Below are 19,453 nucleotides of genomic sequence, written 5' to 3' on the forward strand. Positions count from 1 at the left end.
AATTGAAGAGGAGGGAATTCTTCTCAACTCATTTTACAAGGCCAGCATTACTCTGATACACAAACCAGACAAGGGCACAACAAAAAAAGAAAACTACACGTCACTATACATGGTGACTATAGATGCAAAAATCTTCAACAAAATACTAGCAAACCAAATCCAGTAGCACATCAAAAATATAATACAACTGGGATTTATCCCAGAGATGCAATGGTGGTTCAACGTATGCAAATCAATAAATGTGACACAGCACACCACCAGAATGAAGAACAAAAACCATGTGATAACCTCAATAAATGCAGAAAAAGCATTTGATAAAGTCCAACAATCCTTCATAATAAAAACTCTCAACAAACTAGGCATACCAGAAGCATACCTGAACATAATAAAGTCCATAAATAACAAACCCTCAATTCGCATCATAATAAATGGGGAAAGACTGCAAGCATTTCCTCAAGGAACTGGAACAAAACAAGAATGCCCACTTTCATCACTCATATTCAGCATAGTACTGGAAGTCTTAGCCAGAGCAATCAAGCAAAGAAAAGAAAGAGAAGGCTTCCAAATTGGAGAGGAGGAAGTCAAATTGATCCTCTTTGCTGATGACATAAAACTGTTAGATATGATAAGTAAATTTAGAAAGTTGCAAGATACAAAGTCAACATAAAAAAAAATCAGTAGCATCTTTACATATCAGTAGTGATATAGCCAAAAAAGAAATCAAGCAGGCAATCCCACTTACAATAAATCCCATTTACAATAAACTAAATGCAGGAATAAATTTAATCAAAGATGTGAAAGATCTCTATAAGAAAAACTACAAAATACTGATGAAAGAAATTAGAGAGGACACAAAACAAATGGAAAGTCACCCCATGCTCATGGATTGGAAGAATTAATATTGTTAAAATGACCACATAACCCAAATCAATTTACAGATTCAATGCAATCCCTATTAAGATATCAATGTTATTTTTAAGTAGAATAGATAAAACAACTCTAAAATTGTTACAGAACAAAAAAACAGCTCTAATGGCCAAAGCAATACTGACAAAAAAAAACAAAGCTGGACATATCACATTACCTGACTTCAAAATATATTACAAGGCTATAGTAATCAAAACAGCATGGTATTGGTACAAAAACAGACACAGGCCAATGGAACAAATAGAGAACCCAAGGCTAGGCATGGTAGCTCACATCTGTAATCCCAGCATTTTGGGAGGCCAAGGTGGGAGGATTGCTTGAGGCCAGGAGTTCAAAAACAGTCTGGGCAACATGGCAAGACCCCAGGTCTAAAAAAAAAAAAAAAAAAGCCAGGCATGTAGTCTGCTTCTGTAATCTCAGCTACTTGGGAGGTTGAGGCAGGTGGATTACTTGGGCCCAGGAGGTTGAGGCTGCAGTGAAACATGATTGTGCGACAGAGCAAAACTTTGTCTCAAAAACAAAAACAAACAAAAAAACAAAAAATAGAGAACCCAGAAATAAACCCACATTTTTATAGCCAACTGATTTTCAACAAAGGCTCCAAGAACACACATTGGGGAAAGGATATCCACTCCAGTACGTGGTGCTGGTAAAACTGGATCTTCATATGCAGAAGAATAAAACTAGATAGCTATCTCTCATCATATAAAAATATCAATTCAAAATGGATTAAAGTCCTAAAAATAAGACCCAAAACTATAAAACTACTAGGAGAAAACATAGGGGAAACACCACAGGATATTGGCCTAGGCATAGATTTTATGGCTAAGATCTCAAAAGTGCAGGCAACAAAAACAAGAATAGAGATGGGACTATGTTAAACTAAAAATCTTCTGCACAGCAAAGGAGATCATCAATAGAGTGAAGAGACAACCTGTTGAATAGGATAAAATATTTGCAAATTATTCATCTGATAGAAACTAATATCCAGAATATGCAAGGAACTCAAACAACTCAACAGCCAAAAAAAACTAATAATCCTATTAAAATATGGGCAAAGTACATAAATAGACATTTGTCTAAAGAAGACATACAAATGGCCAACAGTTGTATTTTAAAAATGTTCAGTATTTCTAATCATCAGTGAAAGGCAAATCAAAACCACAATGAGACATCATCTTACCCCAGTTAGAAGGACTATTAATAAGAATAAAAAAAATAACAGATGTTAGTGAGGATGCAGAGAAAAAGGAGCTTTTATACACTGTTGATGGGAATGTAAATTAGTACAGCCACTATGAAAAATATCATGGAGATTTCTCAAAAATCATACTATCCAGCAATCCCATTGCTGTGTATTTATCCATAAGAAAAGAAATCATATCAAAGGGATACCTGCACTCACATGTTTATTGCAGCACTATTCACAAAAGCAAAGATATAGAATCAACCTGAGTGTCCACTATTGGATGACTGGATAAAGAAAATTTGTATATATACACAATGTAATACTATTCACCTTTCATTAAGAAAGAATGGAATCTAGTCATTTGCAGCAACATGGATGGAACTGGAGGTCACCATATTAAGTGAAATAAGCCAAGCACAGAAAGACAAATATTGCATGTTCTCGCTTGTATGTGGGAGCTAAAAAAGTGGATCTCAAAGAGGCACAGAGTGAAATATTAGGTTGGTACAAAAGTAATTGCAGTTTTTGCCATTTAAAAGTAATGTTAAAAGTAATAGTTACCAATTGGCAAGAATGTGTGTGTGTGGGTGGGTGTGGGAATGGATGGGCATAAATTGGTACAAACATACAGTTAAGTAGAAGGAATAAATTCTAATGTTTGATAGCAGAGTAGGATGTCTATAGTTAGCAGCAGTGTATTGTATATATATCAAAATAACTAGAAGAGAAGGCTAGAAATGTTCTCAACACATAGAAATGACAAATACTCAAGGTGCTGGACACCCTAAATTCTCTGACTTGATCATCACACATTCTATGTATGTAACAAAATACCACATGTACTGCATAAAAATGTACAAATAATATATATTAATTACAAAAAAAATCGTGTGGCTACCAAAACTCATTATTTCAGGTGCTAGCAAATGTAGTCACAACCAAGACTAGGCTTGAACTCTTCCTTTCAGCTTCCTGACAGCCAAGTTAACAGAGTGAAAGGTCAGATAATTTACTTAGACCTGAGGCTGCCATTAATATTGTCAACAAATTGCTTTGATCTACAGCTCAGTAGCTTTGGTTAGAATTGCTAAGCAAATAAGCCAAAGTGAAATTTTGTTCTATCCCATGGCCTAGCTAGTACCTTAACCCCAGACAACCTTCTTACATGGTGATCACAACCAAGCTGGTGGATGGGCATAAATCTTTTATTGCTACCAGAAAAAAAAATCAAAGTGCAAGCTCTGTCAAATGTAAGTGAATGCCCATGATGTGTCTAGCATCTATACACTGTGTTCTAGAAGTGTGTTAATTTGGCTTAAAGAAAAACTATAAATTCTTTGTCTTCATTCAGAAATCAGTAATTCTCAAAAGGGAAGTTAGTTTATAACCCCTAGGAAGATCAGTGATTCTCAAAAGGTGGTAAGGTTTATAACCTCTAGGGGTCACATCAGAATCTCCTGAGGAAAATGCTGAAAACTATGCAATCCCTTCTCAACTTTCCCCTAGAGAGAGATTCTAACAACATTGTCTCATATGAAAGATTTTGTGATTACTGTCATGAATCACTATTACTGATGGGAGAAAAAGTTTATATCAGGTATATTGAGATGCAAAAGGAAAAGAATCACTGTTATAAGCCGAAATTGTTAATAGAAGTGCACATGAAACAAAACAGCAGCAAGATATTACACAATTAGCTGACATGTATAGTGACATTTTTGCCAGATTATACAGAAGAAAATGTAACTGTAGTTTTTTCATGAGCCAAATTTCAATAATAGCTATTAAATGGTATTTAAAATGCATCATTTATAGAAATGACCTTTTTCAGAAGAACTGGAAAATTTTAATTCATATATACTAGCTGAAGGAAAAAAACGTACTTGCTTATATTTCAATAAGCCCTCTCTGCATTGAGAAAAGAATGTTGTTGACTACCTTTTGTTTCTTGGCTCGATACTAGTTCTCTAGCTTTCTTCTTTTTTTTGTTTTCTTTTTTTTAAATACACAATTCTTACTAATGCAAACCTCAGATTGACTCAGACGAAAGAGGCAACAGAATTTCTGGACACCATGTACCCTTTAGATAATGTACCTCAACAATGATTCAGTTTCTTTTTCTAATTTTGCAGATCATTTAACAAAGTGTACAGCTGAAAATGGTTTGTGTAAGTGGTTTTTCATCTGTGAGCTTATTATATTTCCTTTGAAAATTGTTCTTTGTGATTTCAACATCTTCTGGGGGTAGGGTGGTGACATTTTATATATATAATATGTATTTTTTTCCTCTCTCTCTCTGTATGCCTTTTAAATCCAACAGTCACTTCTCTTTCCTCGTGATAATCACTTCTTTTATGGACTGAAAGCACTTTGTGCTTTTTCCTCTGTAATCCTAGTTGATTATACAGTATCTTCATTGTTGCTCAGTGTATAAGTCTTCGAGGTTTCGGCTGCACTGTCCAAATCATGATGAGCTTCAACCATGGCCACTGACGAAACCTCAGGCATTTCGGCTGGTATTTTGAACAAATTTATTTACTGCCTTTATTATAATGTTGTCGGACAGTTGTGCATCTAGATGATCTGATGGAGTTTACACTTCAGAGTCACTGGGAATGCCAAAGATTTATTTGCCTCTCATTCATTAAGAAGAAAAAAGAAAGAAAATGTAACTAATTGAAGAGTCTGGATGACAATTATCTTTTTGTGAGTATTTTCTCCTCGATCTCCTCCTAATTTAAACCAATATAATGCTTAACAAATGCCCATTCACATTTCCCAGGTATTTGTTTTGTTTTTTTTTTAAAAACAACTAACTCCTATACATAAAGGGGAAGAAAATATAAAAATTTTTTAAACCCTGTAAGAACTTCTAAGTCCTAGAATATTAAAGGAAAGTTGCAGATAAGTTAACCTCACAAGTATGCTACTAAATTGAGATAAATTACAAAAGGAATTATTACAATATGGATTCACTTCTGACCTTTAAGGTGGAAAGTATAAGAATGAAATTCATAAGTTTCATGAATTGTACATGTTTTAATTATTGTTGTATTATGCTTTAAAAGTATCTTTCCACTGGACATTCTTAAATCAAGGTAAAAATTACATTAAAATTGTAGTTGCCATTATATTTCTTCTCATTTATATGTATATGTATATCAGAAAAAAATTTTATGTATTTGCATATTTCTTTTTACATTTGCCATCACTGAAAAGAAAAGTTTTTATAATACCACAGAATACATCAAGAGTAGACTATTTTATTTCTGCCACTGGTAAACTTGATTATTTTCAATAGTTTTCTTCATTGAAAATTGCCATCTATCACTTGTTGGTGATCTTTATCTGAATGTTACTATTCAGAAATATAACCAAAACTTTGTCACTTTTGAAGGAATGAAATTCTTTTTGGGGAAACTATCTATTACATGTAAATTTGTGATATAATGTTATTTGTGGCTTGAGAGTATAATGAAGATGTTAGATTTACACAGAAATATTTTCTCAGTATGACATCAGGGTTGACAGTACATCATTACTTAATAATATTAAAGAAATACAGGCACAAATTAGAAGATAATTTTCTCATTTTTAAAATTCTTTTCATGAAAATAACCTGTGAACCCTTGAAAAATATATTTGTTTTAATACTGATTTAAGACATTATTGGATTATGTGCGATTATAGGAGCCCAGCATATTGCAATTCATGCTTTTTTGAGCTTTTAAGTGTTGCTATTCTTGTGTGCCCTCTGGGCTTACATGTTGAAAATTATTCATGTGACATTCAGGCTGTTCTGAGGGTCATTTGATGAAATTGTTGGTGCATCCCATGGTGCAGGGCCCAAACCACCCAATCTGTCTTTAACAATTGCACTTCTGCAAAGAGGCATGATGGTCGATGCTGGGAGGCTCTTAAATTGAGAGAACAGAGACCAATTCAGAAATACTTTTGCCACTGAGTTTGTGTAACCAGCTTGGATAGCCAGATACATCTTCTTTTTTTTTTTATTCTTAAAAATCAGATAACAATATTTACTAGTTAAGGCTATCTTAAGGATTAAGGGAAGGGAAATGGTGATCTGCTATTTATAGAGTATCGACTATGAATAGGGCATTGTATTTGGTGTTTGAAAAGCTCTGTTTGCAGGTCACACTTTAGGTACTGTTGGTTATGTTAATAGCTCAACTTCAGAGACCTTCTAACAAAAAGTTGGTTACTGTAATTTTATTACAATTCCACTGACAAGTGTGGAGACATAGCCCCATTCACGAGGTTTACTCTTTGCAACTGGAGAGTAGCATTCTAATGAGAAAAGAGGCTGAGAAGTTATTCAGACCTCTTCAGATGAAGAAATGTTTGTACCTTCCAATGCTAAATTTGCTGTTGCTATAACAAGAACTAAATAAGATTAAGATTTTGTCAGCCTCTGAATATTTTGGAGTTAGCCAAAGAGGAAAACAAAAACACCTTTTTTTAACTCATTGGTAAAATTCAGGAGCTGCAAAATAAAATAGGTACTACTAAAATTCTATCTGTTGCTTTTGGTTGATCACCTTGTAGAAAGAAATGAACTATGAACCCCAAATGGAACACATATATCTATTAGTAGGCAGATAAATCCAAATAAAAACCATGACAATTTATTTAAAATAATTTTGAACAGAAAGGATTCCCTACTCTGGGTACCACAAAGTTCTTAGAACTTCCCCTGGATCCCCTGGATAACTGAGGTTGGTACACATACCCTAAAGTAAACAGCAAGTAACTTCTCTACATGGTTGTCACAAAACCCATGGACTTTTATATATAGATATATAGAGATAGATATATGCATATATATTTATATATATAAGCATATATTTTACATATATAGATAGATAGACATATGCGCGCGCACACACACACACACAGGAAAGGATATGATCATGATAGGCATGAGGATGGCCAAGGGAGGGTGTAACATCTAAAAAAAAATCATGGTAAAAAGAAGTAAAAGAAAACAGAGAGAAAATGTACCAAGAAGAGGCAAATTGAATTTGTAAACATGTGGAAGTTCAGGGCTATTTGCATCATGCCAAGTCCTCACATTCCAGTGACCCTTGCAGACATTACTGTTATAGCACATTAATTGTTATGGATACTTGGATATTCTATGCCAAAAGTATATAGTTAATTTCTAATCACCGCAAACAATAAATGATTCTACTGAAAACATTTAGATTTTTTTAAAAAGGGAAATGAACTAAAAAAAGTAGTCATCAGGTTAAGTGACGAATCACATAAAATAAACCGTAATTCTTAAAAAGTGTAGATAAATGAAGTTATTTCTTATTTAGCCTATTTTTTCTTTATCCTTCATCTATCTTATCAAAATGGATAAAATCACTTTCAGCCAAATTATGACATTTATTGTAGGACGTATTACCTCAAATTTGTAGCCAAGGGTAAATATTGTATTTAAGGTAAAGACGTGTATCTTAGGTTTTCTGTTTTGTTTTGATTGTTTTCATTTTTTGGTTTACTTATTTACTCATTTATTAATGTATCATTTCTAACTTCCTGAAACACTGGATTGAAAATGTGTTCTGGACCCTATGTCTAAAAATGTTAAAGTTGTGTGATTATTTGGAGGGGGATTATGTTAGCTTTTCCTAGTATTTCCTTCCTTATGAAATCAGGTTGACCAGGACAAAAGAACAATTCCATTGGTGCATTCTGCCTTGCAGAGCAAGGTGTTCACAGAAACCTGTGTGTGCAGGTCACAAAGCCCTTGAATGGTGAGTGAGTGAGCGGGATTGACAGTGGAACTCTGGCTGAAAGAGTCTTTTTGCTATTTATACATAGAGTAACGATCTACCACGAGATTGTTCTGCTCAAAGGCAATGATTTTGTCAAACAGATTCTCTTCCATTAAGATAAGACTAATGAACAAATTCTAACACTGGCCAAAATATTCGCCATCGTGTTTTCTCCAAGTACAAATCTAAGAAATTAATTATCTTTAGAAAAAATTTTCCTCTGCTCCCCACAGAATTTCAGACCACATTTTCCTGGTGTGGCTTCCTTTCTCAATAAAATATTGGGTACATACTTTTGTAAATTCAAATATCCAAGGTCAGCATAAGCTCTTTAGCCAGTAACAATAGAGCTTCATTCCACAACAGTTTTAGTTGTCTTTGGGGATACCTCAAGTGCTGAGAGATGAATTAGTCACACTCTGTAGTTAATAATGTTCAATCATTAGCTGTCTGGTCAGGCCTCTCTCTTCTTTTCCTTCATAATATTTTTTCAGTTCATTCTTGATCTCATTTCCATTTCCCCTTCCCCCACAAGCAGCCATTCTAATGAGCTTGATATATGTCATTGAATGTATAAATATCTTTGAAAAATACATAAACTCATTATATGCATGCATGTTTTAATTTAGATAAGTGATATTGTGCAATTGATTTCATTCTCTGCCATACTTTTTATTTACTCAACATGCTTTTTTTTTTTTTTTTTTTGAGATGGAGTCTCACTCTGTCACCCAGGCTAGAGTGCAATGGCACAATCTCAGCTCGCTGCAACCTCCGCTTCCCGGGTTTAAGCCATTCTCCTGCCTCAGCCTCCCGAGTAGCTAGGATTACAGGCGCCGCCACCATGCCAGGCTAATTTTTTGTATTTTTAGTAGAGACGGGGTTTCACTATGTTGGCCAGGCTGGTCTCGAACTCCTGACCTTGTGATCTGCTTGCCTCAGCCTCCCAAAGTGCTGGGATTACAGGCGTGAGCCACTGCGCCCAGCTCAACATGCTATTTTTAAGATGATGCTATACGTACTAATTCATTGCTACTAACCATTGCATGTTATTCCATAGTGTGCATTGAATACATTTTATCTGTACCCTAATAATAGAACTTGTTTGACACCAGCTCCTAGCTCTCACAAAATACATGGGAGACCTTATCATTGAATCTAGGGTACACCCACAAATTTCTCCAAACATTGCTAACTGACCTCATCAGTCCTAGATTCCCACTAACCTTGTACAAAGGCTCCAAGTCTCACTGTCCCGCCAACACCTAGTATTATTGAAAATTATAATTTTTACAAACCTGATGGGTATAAAGGGATATCTCATTTAAATTTGTGTTTTTCTAGTTATTAGTGAGGGTGACCATTTTACCAAACATTGTTAACCATTTGAAGTTCTCTTCTATTAATTTTGTTTTCAAATCTTTTCCAAATATTTAAATTTGTTTTATCTTATAGCATATTCACAGTTTTATTAATGTAAAATGATTGGAAAAAATTAGGATGGTTACCTATCTAGCAGCATCTTTCGGCTTAGAAGATGGCATAGAAGTTGGAATTAGATTACTTGGGAAATTTTTCAGATCATGAGGACTATTAAATATGGGTTTGAATCACAGTTTTATAACTTAATTGTTGGGTGAATTAGAGCAAGATACTTTTTCTTTGTGTGTCTCTGGCTGGCTGTGTGTGTGTGTGTGTGTGTGTGTGTGTGTAAAATGGGGGAAATAATTGTGACTTATTGTAAGGGCTTGCTATTTTCTATAAGATGACTTATATAAAGTTTGCAGTATAGCACATGGACAACTGCAGGTGTTCCATAAAAATTAGTTTCTTCCTATTCTGTATGACCTATATATATATGAGGAACTCAGTAAATAAAAGCTCACAGTATTGATGTCACCATCATCATCATCATTATTTGGAGGTATTTAGGAAAAGCCTTACCTGAAGATGAGTATAGACCGCCCGTCTTCTTAAGATCTTGCCCAGTCCTATGTATTCATAGAATTCACTCACACAAATTTGCCTTAGTGGTGATGAGTTATCAGATTTCTTATATTCCCTTGAAGCCCTGGTAAATTGCTGATGTTTGTAATTTTCTTAAAATCTTGTAATTTCTTCAGATATTTTCTGTACTGATTTGAAAATCACCAAATTAAACCTAAAAAAATCCATACAATTTAACTAAGGCCATATTCCTTCCATCTTTTCTTTCTCCTTCCTTCTCTCTTCCTTTCTTCATTTTTCTTTTCTTTCCTTCCTTTTCCTTCCTTCTTTCTTTCTTTCTTTTCTTTCTTTCTTCTCCTTTCTTCTTTCTTTCTCTCTTTCTTTTTCTTTCCTTTCTTTCCTTCTTTTTCTTCTTTCTTTCTTTCTCCCTTTCTTTCTTTCTCTTTCTTTCTTTTCTTTCTTTCTTTGATGGAGTCTCACTTTGTTGCCCAGGCTGGAGTGCGGTGGCACGATCTTCACTCACTGCAACTTCCACCCCCCAGGTTCAAGCGATTGTCCTGCCTCCACCTCCTGAGTAGCTGGGATTACAGGTGCCTGCCACCGTGCCCGGCTAATTTTTGTATTTTTAGTTGTGACGGGGTTTCACCATGTTAGCCAGGATGGTCTCGATCTCCTGACCTCGTGATCTGCCCATCTTGGCCTCCCGAAGTGCTGGGATTACAGGCATGAGCCACTGCGCCCAGCTCTTTCTTTCCTTCTTTCTTTCTTTTTCTTTCTTTTTCTTTTTCTTTCTTTCCTTCTTTTTCTTTCTTTCTTTTTGCTTTCTCTTTCTTTCTTTCTTTCTCTTTCTCTTTCTCCTTCCTTCCTTCCTCCCTTCCTTCTTTCTCTCTTTCTTTTGACTATTTTTATAGCTTATTTATAACCAAACACCTTGTATTACTTACCTTTGCTGTTTAATAAATTACGCCCAAACTTACTATCTTAAGACAAAACACTTTTATTATCTCACACTTTCTGTGAGTCAGGAGACTGGGCATGGCGTGGTTGAGTCCTTTGCTTATTGTCTCACCAGTCTTTAAGCCAGCTGTCAACTGGGCTGAATTCTCATCTGGAGGCTTAACTAAGGAGGAATCTGCTTCGAAGCTCATTCAGATTATTGGCAGAATTCACTTCCTTGCAATTGTAGGACTGAGGGCTCTGGCTTCTTGCTGGGTGTTGACTGGAGGTTACCCTCAGCTCCTAGAGGCCACCCTCAGTGCCCAAAGGCCACCTGCAGTTCCTCATCACACAGGCTTTCCTAACATGGCTGCTATTGTAACTTCATCAAGCCAGTAAGGAGAGTCTCTAGAGCAATCTGCTAGCAAGATAGAATCTTATATAAATGTAACATAGAGAGTGACACCTGATGACCTTTGCCATATTTCATTGGGTAGAAGCAAGTCACAGGAGCTTCTGGCCACATTCAATGGGAAGGAATTACCCAAAGATGTGAACACCAGGAGGCAGAAATCTTGGAGCATTTCTGCCACATGACTCAAACACCACCATCTGCAAGTAGACAAAGACAAAGACAGGAGACTGCTGAATAGTATTATGCTCTGTCATAGTTATTTAGAAATCTTAAAATTTGTAAATTAGGTAACTCTTCAATTCTTTTCATTTAGTTCTGCTTCCGTCTCTTATTCCTTAACATTCACTTGCTATTCCATTTTTCATATCAATTTCTATATGAGTCCCTCCCTCCATCTCCGCTTCCTTCCTTCTTCCTTTTTCTGCAAATGCATATTTATCCCCCTTTATATTTGCAAACACTATTTTAAGTACTGGGGATACAATGATGAAAAAATGCCCAGTCAGTCTTAATCTTCACAGAGCTTATAATTAACTAGGGAATCAAAATTATATAGACAATCCCAAGATATTGTCACAAACAGGATCACAGAGAAAGCCCAAAGTGATGATCGGGCTACCCCACCCAGGAGGGAACTCAACCCATTCTAGAGGGGAAAAAAGACTTCTCAGCGAATGTGACCTCAAAATTCTAGTTAAAAACGTAGTACAGTAATGAAGTGGTAGAATGTGGAAATCTATATTGAGGACTAAACATTAATGATCTAAAGAGCAAGAAGCCTTTATTTTCACATGCTTGCTTGAAATTGTAGCTTAAACCTCAATCAATAAGTACATGTAGTTCTACTGATGCATTAGTAAAAAAAAAAGTATAAAAAAACCCAATGAAGATTATATTGTAATATCATTTAATAAAAATTATTATTAGCTATCTAAACTTGGGCAAACTCTTTACTTTTTGTATTAGGCCATTCTTGTGCCGCTATGAAGAAATATCCGAGACTGGGTAATTTATAAAATAAGTTTGGCTCACAATTCTGCAAGCTGTACAAGAAGAATAGCAGCATCTGCTTCTGGGGTGGCCTCAGGAAGCTTCCAATCATGGCAGAAAGCAAGGCCAGGTGTGGTGGTGGCTCATGCCTGTAATCCCAGCCCGTCGAGAGGCCAAGTGGGGGCAGATCGCTTGGCACAAAATTTAGAGACTAGCCTGGGAAACATGGCAAAACCCCATCTCTACAAAAAAATACAAAAATCATCTGGGTATGGTGGTGCATGGCACAAAATTTAGAGACCAGCCTGGGAAACAAGGCAAAACCCCATCTCTACAAAAAAAATACAAAAATCACCTGGGCATGGTGGTGCATGCCTATGGTCTCATGTACTTGGGAGGCTAAGGTGAGAGAATTGCTTAAGCCTGGCAACTCAAGGCTACAGTGAGCTATGATTGCACTATTGCATTCCAGCCTGAGTTACAGAGTGAGACCCTGTCTCAAAAAGAAGTCAAGGGGGAGTAGGCACATCATGAGGCAAAAACAGAAGCAAAAGAAAGAGAGTTGAGGTGTGAAGGAGGTGCCACACACTTTTAAACTACGTGATCTCAGTGTTAACTCAGAGCTCACTTATCACCAAGGGGATGGCCCAAGCCATTCATGAGGAATCTGCCCCCATGATCCAAACACCTCCCACCAGGCTCCACCTCTAACACTGGGGATTATAATTCAACATGAGATTTGGGTAGGGACAAATATTCAAACTATCTCACTTCTCTATGCTTCAGGTCCCTTATCAACAAAATGGGTGGGTATTGGTCATTTCTAAGGCATTTAACTAGTTCAAAACTCCATAAATCTATGAATCTGTAGGGTGTGAGAATGGCATGTTATGCTAACAAGAATGTTGCTCTTGGACGACACTTTAGCTGAGATCCAAACCTAGGTCTCTCCTCCAGTCAAGGTAAGGCCTCCCTGTACTAGCAAGACCTTTGTGTGAATTATCAAAAGGCGCTGCCTCCTCACGGATGCATCACTGAAAGGCATCCCTTCTGCAAGGCACAGGGCTTTTCAAGAGCTGTGAGGGTTGGATTTTAGGCACCCCAGATGCTCACATGCAGAGCAGAAAAAAAGTACATGATGGTTCCGAGATCGATGTTATTTCTGATCTAGTTGTGACATTTAAAGTTCTGCCTTCATGAGAAATGAGAGGTGTTCTGGCAGAGGTGTAGGCAATGATTTGTCCATGGTCACTACCAACCTTATATACATATAAATTCCTGAACACTGCAGTTTAGGAAAGGAGGTCCTCTTGGATTTTAACAATATTTTCCTTGGCACTTAACATTTTTGTAGGCAGAATTGTGTGTTTGCATTTAAAAAAATCTATTTTAGTTTTCTCTTTAGCCAGTCTTTTTTCAGGCTTTGGTATAATTATACTTAAGATGTTTTGGGCACAGCAAAATGATCAGATTGACAATGCACAGACCACTGTCTATTGAGGTAGATTTACCATTCACCACTTCTGGGTAAGGGCTCCTGTCACAGCCCCTCCTCTGCTGTGGAGCTGACAGACTGCATTTATTGCTTTTCCTGGGATCCCAGACACCCCTCTTCCCTTCTCCTAGGGACTTGCTACTACCCACGGCTCAGCCTGTGACTCATCTCCCTAGAGTAGGTTGCACCACTGGCTGTCTGGTGGCTATTCAAGAGTCATTATTTATACCTGTTTAAATCCCCACTGGTCTCAAAGGCTCAGAGGAGGTGAGTCCCACCCAGCAGATGTCTTTCTTTTAGATAGAATTAACTTAGGCTTTTAAATGCCCTAGAAGCTAAATACCTTCTTTGCTGCCTCACTAACTGACAGATGGATGGATTGTATTTTTTTGTTCAATTTTGGCACTGTACTAGGTCGCCATGGGCCGGGCAGATCCTGAAGAGAACCAACTTGAGTCTGACAGTCCTTCCAGAACATGGCACCCACCTCCACCATATAACACAGCCAAGTACGTCCTTAAAATGAAAATATAAAATGGGAATATTATATATAAATGTACATATTGGGCAATTAAATAAAATAAGCCACCTCTCTGACAACAGAAATTTATTGAGAGTGAGCTTAGAGAGATAGTCATCTTTAATCATCACTATCATCAGTATCATAATGGCTAATATTTATTTATCAATCATTTACAATCTGCCAAACATTTGCTAAGCATTTTTCTGAATTACCTAATTTAATCCTAGCTAAGTTGCTATTTTATTTTGAGGGCAGTCTCCTTTATTTTACAAACAATTTTCCAATAATTAATTAGTAAAAATATTTAAATGACTCTGTATATGGTGTTTAAAATGGGATTGTTGAATATGTATTTACATGGAAAGATGCCCAGGAGACATTTTAAATTGGGAAACGAACAAATCAAAAAAGCTGTTGCAAAAGATTTTCTTTTCAACAACTTTGAACTTTCTGCAAAAAAAAAGATTTTTTTTTCATTTGGAAATAGAAAATGTATATTATACATGTGCATATCCCATTATATAACAATGTTATTTACATACAAGGAATAATTGGTTACATTGTAATATGGTTAATTCTAAAGAATGGGATGGAAAAGAAGGAAGCGGGTAAACTCTCTTCTTTCACTTTACTCACGCCCCTATAATTTATTTTTAACAACAAACATTATATTGATTTTTGTAATAGAGAACTTTTTAGGGTAAAAGTAAATGAATAAAAGATGTCATAGCCTCATCAAGTTCTAAGCATTTTCTTTATACCACCCAAATGAGTGTTTCATCTAAGCTCTGAAGCATCAATGTAATGGCAAGCCGATAAACATTCACAGTTGACAAAAGTTAAGTAAACCTAACAAAAGCAAAGAAGTCTGTATCAATCTATTTTTAATTGACCTAAATATAGATTGAGCATAGTAGAGCATGCTGGCACTTAGCCAGTTCCTGTAATAATTTAATAGTGATGATGATAATTATAACCAACATTTATACAGTGATTCTCAGAGTTACAGATTAAAAAGCAAGCTCACTTATAGGTTTCATCTGACCCTTATAGTGACCTCTTTAAGGAGATATTTTATGCTAGTAATAAAAGTAGTCCTAAATTAAGCACCTGCATTCCCAGGTGCCAAGCACTATACAAAGTGGACTACATATGCCATCCCATTTAATCCTCAAAAAGATGCTACGGATTAAGCATGTGTTAGGTTCAGCAGCAAGTTGAAGAAAATAAGTAACAACAATGGCTCAAAAAAATAGAAATGCATTTCTTTCTTCTCTAAAACCCTGGGCTTTGGTGGTGATTCCATGATCAGGAGAGACCCAAGGCTCTGCTCTTGTTCTACTGTACTCAACACAGTTTACATTTCATGGTTCAAGATGACTTCTCTAGCTCCACCCATCATGTCTGAATTCTAGCCATAAGGAAGAAAATAGCATTCTCCCTCGTTTTTTAAAAGGATACCTCCTGGAAATTACAGACACCACTTTTGTTTTGACCTCATGTCCAGAATTTAACCACATAAACACATCTAGCTGCAAGAAAGGGCTGAAAACATGGACTTTTTTCTGGGCATCTGTGTCTAGCTAACTTTTGGTGATTATTTACTGATGAAGAAGGGAAGAATGGATATTGGGATATTGGGATAAAACTAGCAGTCTCAGACATAATATATTATTATTCTCATTCTACAAGTGAGAAGCTAATGAATATATCCAGCGTTACAAAGCTAGTAAGTGATAGGGTTAAGTTTATTTGACTCTGAAGTTGATCTCTTTCCACCATAGTAGACTGTCTCTTACACTGTTAGTTGATCTATTTCCTAAGATAGTTAGAATTCAGCTAATCAGATATAAAACACTTTTTAAACAAAAGGCCAACTATCAAAATTTTGCTTTTGGCCTGGGTACCTATTTGCTACATCAGCTAGTGGGCTTACCAGAAATAAGCAGATACCCCATACATGTGTAATTTTGGTTAATACATAGTTTAAAACTAGAAGTTTCTAAAATAAATTATAATCTTCCCATCTAATAGCTGTAAACGTGACATTCGGTAAAGAATAATAAGGAAATCTTTGGATAAAGAGGAATGACATCTCTATACCCATCAAGACTGGCTTATATCTCAACTTAAGAAAGTCTTTTATGTAAGATTGCATTAAATCAGATAGGGGGCTGGAATGACACTTGTTTAATGATGATTGCAATAACAATGTAATACAGTTATGTAATTAATAGATGCTAAACGCTATGTGTCCAAGAGTTTTATGCTGTAACAGAAGTAAAGGAGATTTGTGTGTGTCTACAACTGTGCTGTCTATTGAGCACTTGAAATGTGGCTGGTCCAAATTGCGATGTGCTCTAAGTGTAAAATACACACAGGATTTTGAAGACTTAGTATAAAAATAAGAATGTAAAGTAACTCTATAGTTTTTATGTTAATTACATGTTGAAGTGATATTTTAGATATATTGGGTTAAATAAAACATAATATTAACTTTATTTTTCACCTGTTTCTTTTTACTTTTTGAATGTAACTACTAGAAAAATTTAAATTACATATATGTAGTTTGCATGAGAAGCTCATGTGATATATGCTTTTTGAACAATGATGGTCTACACAAAGAGAAGCAAAGGAGAAGACAAGGACAGAGGGTCTTCACCATTGTTCAAGAAAAAAAAAAAATTCTCACTGTGGAGTGTCTTGAATCTCTCAGTCACTAGAGAGGGGACCTTGTTTCTGGGTCGCAGTACTTCAACAGGATTTCTAAAAATTTATTTCAGGCTCTCTGAAAATTCATCCCATTCCCTTTTAAAGAACTTACCCTCAGGAGGGAAGGAAGGAGTTGAGGCAGAGAAATTTCCAATAACTAATTTGGTTTCCCAGATCTTCCAATAGAGGAAGGAGTGTCTAGGGGAAGCAAATAATGCCTTGTGGTTATTGGAAAGAATATGCCCCACTGGAAGTAAATGCATTGATCTTGAATCAATTATAGCACTTTTCACTGCAAATAATAGAAAAACTGGCTTAAGCAATGAGGAAACACATTGTCTCAACTCTGAGTCCAGAGATAAAGCAGGCTTCTGCTCCATTTTTCTGCAGTTTCTCAGGCTCTGCTTTTCTGGGTATATTGGCTTTCTTTTCAAATTATTTTTAATAACATAATGAATTTGTGGCTTCATTTCTTCTTATTATTCTGTTTAATTTTTACCACACTCTTTGTCATTAAAACTTTCCAAAAAATAATCACACAAACTATTTTGCAGGCTTTTGTTAGCCTTTATTTATCTATTCATGTAGTGAATATATTTCTTGAGCACCTACAATGTGCCAGACATAACACAATTCTTGTTCTTAAGGAGTTTGCCATCTCTCATTAGATAAAATAGACAAGTACACACAAATCATATCTCAAGTTTGTCAAAACGATAAGGTTCTTCAGTAGACTTACAGTTACCTGGATTCAAGTCCAAAACTTTGTCTTTGAAATCCAGTGGCCAAATTGAGTGGAAGAACCAGCCTGGTCAGTCCAAGCCATTCCTGAGAAGGGACTTGTATCAGCAGGTTTTTCTGTTCTTCAGTCCGTGCTTTGGATCCTTCAATGACTAATGCTTGTGGAACTGTATGATGAATCTTGCCAAATATCTTTGTCAAAGAAAGAGAGTAAGGCTTTAATTTTCTGTGAAATTCTGTTTTTCTTTTTGCCCAGGTGAAACACTAAAGAGGCTCTGTAAGGCATGACTCTGAAGAAGGCCACTATCTTTTACTGCCATGACACCATTTCTCAGAAGACATCCCATGGGCCCTGAGTGGTCAGGAGTCCAGAGAAAAACAGTCAAGCCCTCCTTTAATAGTAAAATTTTTGTCTGACCCTCTCAAATGGCTATTTAGATCTCTTGCAAATTGAACCAGAAGGTCTTTGGTTCAAGTTCCTGACTTAGCAATTTTGGATGTGTTATCTCACATACCATGATCAGGTTCTTTGTGGAAGTTCTCTCTTTAATTCTTCTTGAAATAGGTTTCGTTTTGTTTTGTTTTTTTAAATGCCTACTTGAAATCTGAAGAAACAAAAACTCAGAAAGTGACTGGGTCCTTGACTTCCCAGCTCTTTACTACAGTCACTGGGGAACACAGTGACCCCATCCCTAATCGCTTCTTCAAGAGGTGCAAGTGACCCAGGAATTCCCCTGCCATTGCACAATGAACTTTCCATACCTTTATTGGGAATTCAGTTGTGGGGAGGAAATCAAGGCTTTCCAAAACATTATCAGGAGACAAAAATGAAGCCCCATCTGCATTTGAATTTTCCAATTTCTCAGTGTCAGGCATTGAATTATCATGGTTTGGCTCCCACTCGTTTTCTGCTTCAACGCTCAACAAGAAGACATGGAAGTGCAGCACCACCTAGAATTCACTTGGTAAATATTGTTGAAAGAATGAATGAATGAATGAATGAATGAGCCCAGGTTTTCTCATCCTAGAGATTGCTATGAACTTCTGTCCTTAAAGATTGGTTTAATTTCAAGCCCATCTCAGAAAGAATAACCAGTTGGTGTGATGAAAAGTTTTTACATATGGGGTTTCATTCTAGAGCTCTTATTACATTTCATTACCATTCTCCAGAGCAGACTTTCTTTTTTCTTTTTTTTTGAGACAGAGTCTCGCTCAGTCTTCCGGGAGTGGCGCGATCTCCGCTCACTGCAAGCTCCGCCTCCCGGGTTCATACCATTCTCCTGCCTCAGCAGAGCAGACAATTTTAACCGAGGATTAGGAGAGCTCAGAATATCTTTAGCATGCCTCGATTTTCCCACACTTTTGACTAAGATACAGGAAAGAAAACAAAAAGTAGGGAGAATGACTAGCGAACTCTTAATTCTTCAGGTTGGAAAGAAATGCATTTCCTGTGAGTTGGAGAAGGTCCTTCCGTTCTTTGCAGGTGAGTGGACAGCAGAAGCATTTTTCTTGGTATTCTAAGTAGAAGTGGCCCTGGAAGCCGCTGAATTTTGGTTTTCACCAGTCAACTGAATTTGGTTGTGTTATGGGAAGTGGACCGCTAATCACGAGTGCCTCTCCTGGGGTATGCCATAAAATCCTCCCACTCCATTTCCTGGCACTATAAGCCCCTTGTTTTGACAAATAGATCTTACCTCGTGATACAGATAATTGTTCCAATTTATGCATAATGTTTTTAGTGGTAAATTCATAACACACTATGTAGTGCTTAGAG

The 19,453-nt window shown here is 36.3% G+C and overlaps 1 long non-coding RNA gene across 2 annotated transcripts; it reads left to right on the top strand.

Annotated features, from left to right (window-relative positions):
- Positions 1–3,703: 3,703 nt before the first annotated feature.
- On the top strand, positions 3,704–19,163 carry LOC115830893. Of its 2 annotated transcripts, XR_004026421.1 has the most exons (4): positions 3,704–4,822; positions 14,118–14,212; positions 17,936–18,644; positions 19,108–19,163. It is a non-coding gene; the product is annotated as an uncharacterized LOC115830893 (long non-coding RNA). The 2 variants fall into 2 exon arrangements; XR_004026422.1 differs by lacking the exon at positions 14,118–14,212.
- The last annotated feature ends 290 nt before the right edge of the window (positions 19,164–19,453 follow it).

The sequence above is a fragment of the Nomascus leucogenys genome, chromosome 17 (assembly GCF_006542625.1).
Source record: "Nomascus leucogenys isolate Asia chromosome 17, Asia_NLE_v1, whole genome shotgun sequence".
In the NCBI taxonomy this organism is placed as follows: domain Eukaryota; kingdom Metazoa; phylum Chordata; class Mammalia; order Primates; family Hylobatidae; genus Nomascus; species Nomascus leucogenys.